Source organism: Temnothorax americanus, unplaced genomic scaffold (genome assembly GCF_048541705.1).
Source record: "Temnothorax americanus isolate GAGA-0224 unplaced genomic scaffold, ASM4854170v1 Scaffold38, whole genome shotgun sequence".
In the NCBI taxonomy this organism is placed as follows: Eukaryota; Metazoa; Arthropoda; class Insecta; order Hymenoptera; family Formicidae; genus Temnothorax; species Temnothorax americanus.
The window spans coordinates 221,442-229,033 of NW_027509526.1; positions in this window are offsets into that span (position 1 = coordinate 221,442).

Sequence of the window (7,592 nt, forward strand, 5' to 3'; positions counted from 1 at the left end):
GGGGGAAGGGAAAAAAAAAAAAAATTTTTTTTTTTTTAAAAGAAAAAAATTTTTTATTTAGTCGGGCCCCAATTTCCCCCTTTAACGGCTTTTTCCCTATAATGATTAACATTTTATGCGTATGTCATGTAGAAATTAAATATTATTTTGAGTTCTTTTAATACAATTATTTTTTAACAAATAGAACGTCTTATGGTGCGTGCACCTGCGAGTAAAACTCTCGAGAGTAGCTCTCGAGATTGATTCTCGCAAATAGTCATATTCCTGGAGAGTACCTAACGGAGAATGAATCGCAGCTCTCGGCGAGCGAACTTGTCAAGACCTACTTGCAAATCGACACGACGTTATTTTACTCTCGGAGATCAGCTCACCAAGCTCGGACGCTGTTCGTATTTTGAGAGCTACATGTTGAGAGTAAAAATCGAGATGGCAAAAGTTTGTTCCTTTGATGACATAAAGAAATTTATTAAACAATGCGGAAATCATGAACTATTGTGGAAAACGATACTTTATAACTACTGTGCAGAAATAAAAAAAATTTAAAATTTTTATGTGCTGCGAATAAAGTGCGAAAAAAATTCATAATTTAAAGAATTAGGTAGGAATATTTTTAATACATTTTTGAATTACTTGGTCAATAATTAGTTACACTTTAGTTTTACATAGTTTGCACGTTTTAGTTACAGTGTTGAAATTAAATACATTTTTACATCGCGAATTAAATACATTAAAAAAAAAAAAAAAAAAAATATTTACATATAAAAATCTAATATCAAGGTATTTCGCAAACTAAAAACTAAATAATAATATCGCACTATGTATTCCACTTCACAACTTGTAAGTCTGTAGAAACTTTTAATTGTTGGGAGTCTTCAATCTTAAGCTCTCTAATTTAGAGCACATCCGGCACCTGCGATCAATCCATTGCTTGACCCAAAAGGTCTTTTTGTTGTTATTTAACATCCTTTTCCTTTTTAAAATAATGCTAGCCACTATAGCAACCGCAAGTTCTTTCGTTTACGCGACATTATGATGTCACCACTCTCAGACATCAACTAAAAAAATACGTAAGTGGATACGGTTTTGAGAGAACTCTCCGAAAGAATACTCTCCGGATTCCCGCGAGATGCTCGCGAGAATACAATGTCAGAAAAATTATTCTCAAATGGACAGTGTCAGAATAACTCTCGAGAGATATTCTCGAGAGTTTTAAGGCGCGTGTCCACCTGCGAGTAAAACTCTCCAGAGTAGCTCTCGAGAGTTATTCTGACACTGTCCATTTGAGAGTAATTTTTCTGACATTGTACTATTTTAAAAAGAAAAAGGGTGTTAAATAACAACAAAAAGACCTTCTGGGTCAAGCAATGGATTGATCGCAGGTGTCGGATCTGCTCTAAATTAGAGAGCTTAAGATTGAAGATTCCCAACAATTAAAAGTTTCTACAGACTTACAAATTGTGAAATGGAATACATAGTGCGATATTATTATTTAGTTTTCTGTTTGCGAAATACCTTGATGTTAGATTTTTACATGTAAATATTAAATATTTTTTTTTTTTTTTATGTACTTAATTCGCGATGTAAAAATGTATTTAATTTTAACGCTGTAACTAAAACGTGCAAAGTATGTAAAATTAAGTGTAACTAATTATTGACCAAGTAATAAGAGAATGTATTAAAAATATTATTATTTAATTCTTTAAATTATGAATTTTTCGCACTTTATTCGCAAAACATAAAAATTAAAAAAAACTTTTATTTCTGTCACAGTAGTATTCTACAATGGTTCATGATTTCCGCATTATTCAATAAGTTCCTTTGTGTCATCATGTAGCTCTCAAAATACGAACAGCGTTCGAGCTTGGCGAGCTGATCTCCGAGAGTAAAATAACGTCGTGTCGATTTGCGAGTAGGTCTTGAAAAGTTCGCTCGCCGAGAGCTGCGATTCATTCTCCGTTAGGTACTCTTTAGGAATATGTCTATTTGCGAGAATCAATCTCGAGAGCTACTCATCTCGAGAGTTTTACTCGCAGGTGGACACGCACCATTAAAGTTATTATAACATAAACAAAAGTTAAAGTAAGGCTTGTGGTAAACCTCGTAAACTTTGACATGCAAAATAATTAAATTTACTAAAATTAAATGTTTTTATTACACATAATTCAAGCTAAACTAATTAATATTATCTAAGGCGTAAGACGTTACGGCAATGCCTATGCAATAGCCAATACGTGTGCTACCTACTGTTACTACGTTTACGCGGAGTAAATTATTGTAAGTTACTACAAAATCCCGTTTACGCGAAGGAAAATCTCGTTTACGCGAAGGAATTATCGTAAGTTTAGTATGGGCTGGCTCTAATACTTTTTCGTCGCAGTGTATAACATCGAGTCGCTCTGAGTCGCTCGACGTTCGCCGCGCCGCGCCGCGCCCCGCTCGCCGCTCGTCTCTCGACCCCCACCGCTCGCCGCGCGCCGGGCACCGTGCCAGCCCAGCCAGCCGCCGAGGCCCGCCTCTATCGCTCCTTGTGCGCGCATTCGCTCAGACGTTTTATTTAATAACTCGTTAACTATTGCGAATTTTGCAAAATGGTACGAGACTTTTCTTTTCAGTTTGACCCAATCTACCCCCTCTATTCGGGTGGTTACTTTTATCTTTGACACCCTGTATATATAAGTATCAAAGATTATAAACGTCTTGACGATTAATCGGACCAAAACCAATGGTCGAATCGTCACGATGATAAATTATTTATTGCCAGTTAGGCCGATTCATACGTCTTAGTTTTATTATCGTACTGGCGAACTACAATTGCATTGTATTTTATTATTTTATAATTTTTTATTATTTTATTATTTGTTTTAATTTGAAAATTATATTGCGATCAATACATGTACTGCTGTTATAATTATAATTTTTTGATATATGTAATTTGCTTAATTTAACACACTGACACACAATGAGAATAGTTTAAAAATGGCAGGCCAAAACGTTTGTTAAGTTTTTACCTAATTAAAGATTACGACTTTGATAAGGAATTGCGCTATGTAGTTAGTGGATGGTTTTTAACGAACACCCTGTATATTAAATGTTATCAAATTAAACTGATATACTTTGTACATGTTTACTTTCTATTTTAGAACACTTGAGAACATTTGTTTAACAATGAAAACAAAATTACTACTTTTGTCCAGCTAGATTGCCGTTTTGGCCCACTGTGCACCGGTAACAGCAGCCGCACTCAACGATGCATTACATAATGACCACACCAGGACCTCCAGTAGCTTGTCGACCACGGAGGTTGGCACCTGACAAATTAAAAGCAGCCAAAGCGGAGTTTAATCTACTTTTAGACGAAGGAATTATTCGACCGTCTAAAAGCCCCTGGGCCTCGCCGTTACATATGGCCCCCAAAAAAGGTAACTCATGGAGATCCTGTGGTGATTATAGAGGGGTGAACGCTCGGACCGAACCGGACAGATACCCAACACCGCACATAGAAGATTTCAGCCATTTCTTGAGCGGGAAGAAATTCTTTTCTGTTTTGGATTTAGTCAGAGCTTACAACCAAATTCCGGTACACCCTGAAGACATCCCCAAAACGGCTATTATTACGCCATTCGGACTGTTCGAGTACTTATTTATGCCTTTTGGATTACGAAACGCAGCGCAGATCTTCCAGAGAATTATAAATGAGGTCCTGCAAGGTTTGGACTACTGCTACGCTTACATAGACGATATAATAATCGCCTCCACAACGGAAGAAGAACACCTAAAACATTTAGAAGAAGTATTTCGTCGTTTCGAGACATATGGCGTCCAACTGAATCCGGCCAAATGCGTTCTGGGAGCTTCGCAAGTAAAGTTCCTCGGGTACTTCGTATCTGCGGAAGGCACTCGCCTGTTGCCTGAAAAGGTGCAGGCTATACGAGACTTCAAGAAACCTGAAAATATCAAACAACTCAGACAATTCTTGGGAACCTTGAATTTTTACCGGAGATTCATACCGGGAGCAGCAGAGGACCAAGCCACATTAAATGATGTCCTAAAGGGTCCTAAAACAAAAGGAAAAACTCCAGTTGAGTGGACCCCGCAACTCGAGCAAGCTTTTCAGAGAAGCAAAGATAGCCTCTCGAAAGCTACAATCTTAGCACATCCCAGAACTGAAGCTAAGCTCACATTGACTATGCTTCAGACACAGCACTCGGAGCGGTGGTCCAGCAGGAAACAGACAACGGATGGCAGCCTTTAGCGTTCATGAGTAAGAAGCTTAATCCAGCACAAAAAAAGTACAGCCCGTATGACAGGGAACTCCTAGCCATATATACGGCAGTCAAATATTTCCGGAATCTACTAGAAAGACGGAAATTTACTATCTTCACGGACCATAAGCCTCTAATATATGCCTTCCAACAAAATTTGTTGCGCAGCTCCCCTCGGCAAGCAAGGCATCTGGATTTCATTGGGCAGTTCTCAACGGACATTCAACACGTGGCTGTAAAAGACAACATAGTTGCAGACACGCTATCTCGCATCGAAGCAATTGAAAAGGCACCGGACTTTGAAGGATTGGCAAAATCGCAGCAGGAAGATCCAGAACTTAAGCAATTATTAGATGGCAGCATCCAGTCATCACTGAAAATAGCAAAAATACAAATACCTGGCTCAGCAACAGGACTGTACTGTGACACTTCGACGCCAGTCGCTCGCTCCTACGTGACCGAGCCATTTAGACGGCAGGTTTTTCAGAGCCTGCATGGCTTATCACATCCTGGGATAAAAGTTACAGCAAGATTGGTCAGAGAAAAATACATATGGCCAAACATACAGAACGACTGTCGAAAATGGGCTCAAGCATGCCTTCAGTGTCAAAGAGCCAAAGTGCACAAGCACACAGCCTCGCCAATAGGAAACTTCCTAGGACCCACCAAAAGATTCCAGCATATTCACATGGACATAGTGGGACCCATGCCAATATCTCAGGGCTATAAAGACTGCTTAACAATTATTGACCGTTTTTCAAGGTGGCCAGAAACAATACCCGTCCCCGACATCACCGCAGAAACTGTGGCAAGACAGCTTTTCATCAATTGGATAGCCAGATATGGCACACCAGCTCGAGTGACAACGGACCAAGGACGGCAATTTGAATCAGAGCTATTCAAAAAACTTACGAAAGTAACAGGTTCAGCACATCTTCGCACCACGGCGTATCATCCACAAGCTAACGGGATGATTGGAAGATTCCACCGGCAATTGAAAACAGTCATTAAAAGTCACCAGACAGAAGAATGGACAGAGATACTACCAGTAATCTTGATGGGAATTAGAGCAGCATGGAAAGGGACCTGCAGGCGACACCAGCTGAAATGATCTTCGGAGAATCAATCCGATTACCCGGACAATTCCTCGAAGAGACCTGCGCAAAATTTGACGATACGGAAGGTTTCGCAGCACGTTTAAACAAAATGATGAGAAATCTACAACCAAAATTAAAAAGACACGGACAAAAAGCTGTTTTTACACATAAAGATTTAGCTACAACACAGCAAGTGTTTCTCCGTCATGACGCACCAACGGGAGCTTTACAGCCACCATACGATGGACCTTTTGAAGTGCTAAACAGAGGGGAAAAAACCTTCAAGATCCGCGTCAATGGACGACCTGTCAACGTGTCAATCGATAGATTGAAGCCCGCCTACATTCTGGAACGAGAAGAACCGGAGCCAGCTCAGCCGTTAACTGAAACTACACGAGCTCCTGAAGAGCTGCAGCAACAGCAACGAACGAGAAGCGGTCGTATATCACGTCCACCAGTCCGTTTCTAGAAACTTTGAAACAACTAAGGGGGTTATGTGGCGGTCAGCTGTCCGCCACGAACACACGAGCGTACGACCGTACGTACGCGGCACGGATAGTACAACGGGCGCGCGGCACGAAGGCGCGCGGAACGGGTAGTAGCGACGCGCGGCACAATATCGATCGACGGGATGGATTAGCGCGCGCCCGTTACGCGGCGCATCGCCGGCCGATTCACTCGATAGAAAAGTTCCATCACGATCCTTATATCTAGGGCACCTCAACGGGGTTTCTCCAGCGATCTTATTTGTGAACGCCAGACAGGGTGTGCTGATAGGCCCCTGTAATAATAACCTTTTTGAACGGAGCGTGCTCTTAGTGGCCTTCGTACTGTTGCGTGCGCGCCGCCCGGTATACTTCTCTGACTCCGAGCTGAAGCGTGCAACGGGCCGACTTCCGTCAAGATGCGAATCGCCTTTAGTAACGCCTGTTTAGAAATATTGATTTCCCGATGTTCAATTAGATATTGATTTTCTACCAGATGTTGTTTTTACCTGATGTTCGGATTTAGCTGGGATACCGTCAGGTTCGGACGTGTCATCCCGAGCTCTCTGTATTATCGAGCCATTTATTAAAGAAGTTCCTTTCGGTATTAACAACGAGTCTTTCGTTATTTCTGTAAGAGTGACGGACTGCGCGCCGCGAGTGCTTGTGAGAAAGTAAGAGACCCGGCGAGCGCAACAGTACTATACCTGCTTGGCAGGGCATTAACTCTCTTCGGTAAGAGTCGACAGACACCCTGCCGCGGAAGAGTTTTCGGGGTCGTAACGACCCAGCCCGACGGGCAACGCCGTATCCGGTGGAGACCGAGGTGCTGCCTTCTCCTAGTCCAACTCTTGCTCCGCTTCCTGTTCCGAAGACCAAGACAAAGGGTCGACCTGTCCTGACCTCCATGGTAAATACCCTACCGTGGAAGTGCATCCCGAAGACCAAAACGAAGTGGAAGTTTACGCCGATTGCACACTGGGGCCATTCCGACCCAGCCCATCCGGCAGCACTGGAATCAGTCGTAAACAAGGCGCCGTTTACTTCCAGTCCGATTCCAGCTCCAACTCCAGTTCCTGAGATCTCAACGAAGGATCAGAAGGAAGAGACCTTCCTACCTTGTAAACTTATCCCAATAGAGGTCCAGGCGAAAAACCAACTTCCTATCCCTAAGATAGAGACTCTTCTACCTTGGAGACTCATACCGATTGATCTACCAATCCTAGTTCCACGGATCTGACATTTTCCAATTCCATACGATCGGGAAAATTCTGTAGCTACGCAGACGGACCACGTATTTAAAACTCCTTCTCAACCACGTCATCCACGTTCCCGACTGAGTCCCGTTCCGTCCACACCAAGAGGCAAGCCAAGGACTCCCGGACGAAATCTGGTGATATCACGAAAGAGTCCCCTCAAGAAGAAGAGTTTTGTTAAACAACTTTTCCAAGAAGAGTGATGAGAGTATTACATTACACGACAATAACTTACACTCACACACACGACTCATACACATTAAAGAAGTTTATTATTTGTACATAGAGCATGATAAAATATAGTGATATTTTACCTATACGAAAAGATTCGTTATTGTGGGAATCGACGTACCTACCCTGATATCCTAACCATAACCTACCCCACAGTAAATATGACCAGTTATATTTCTGTAATGTTCTAATAAAGTTTGCAGAATGTTTTATAAATAAGCATTAATTTAATGTTTTATGTAACAGCATATAATATTTATA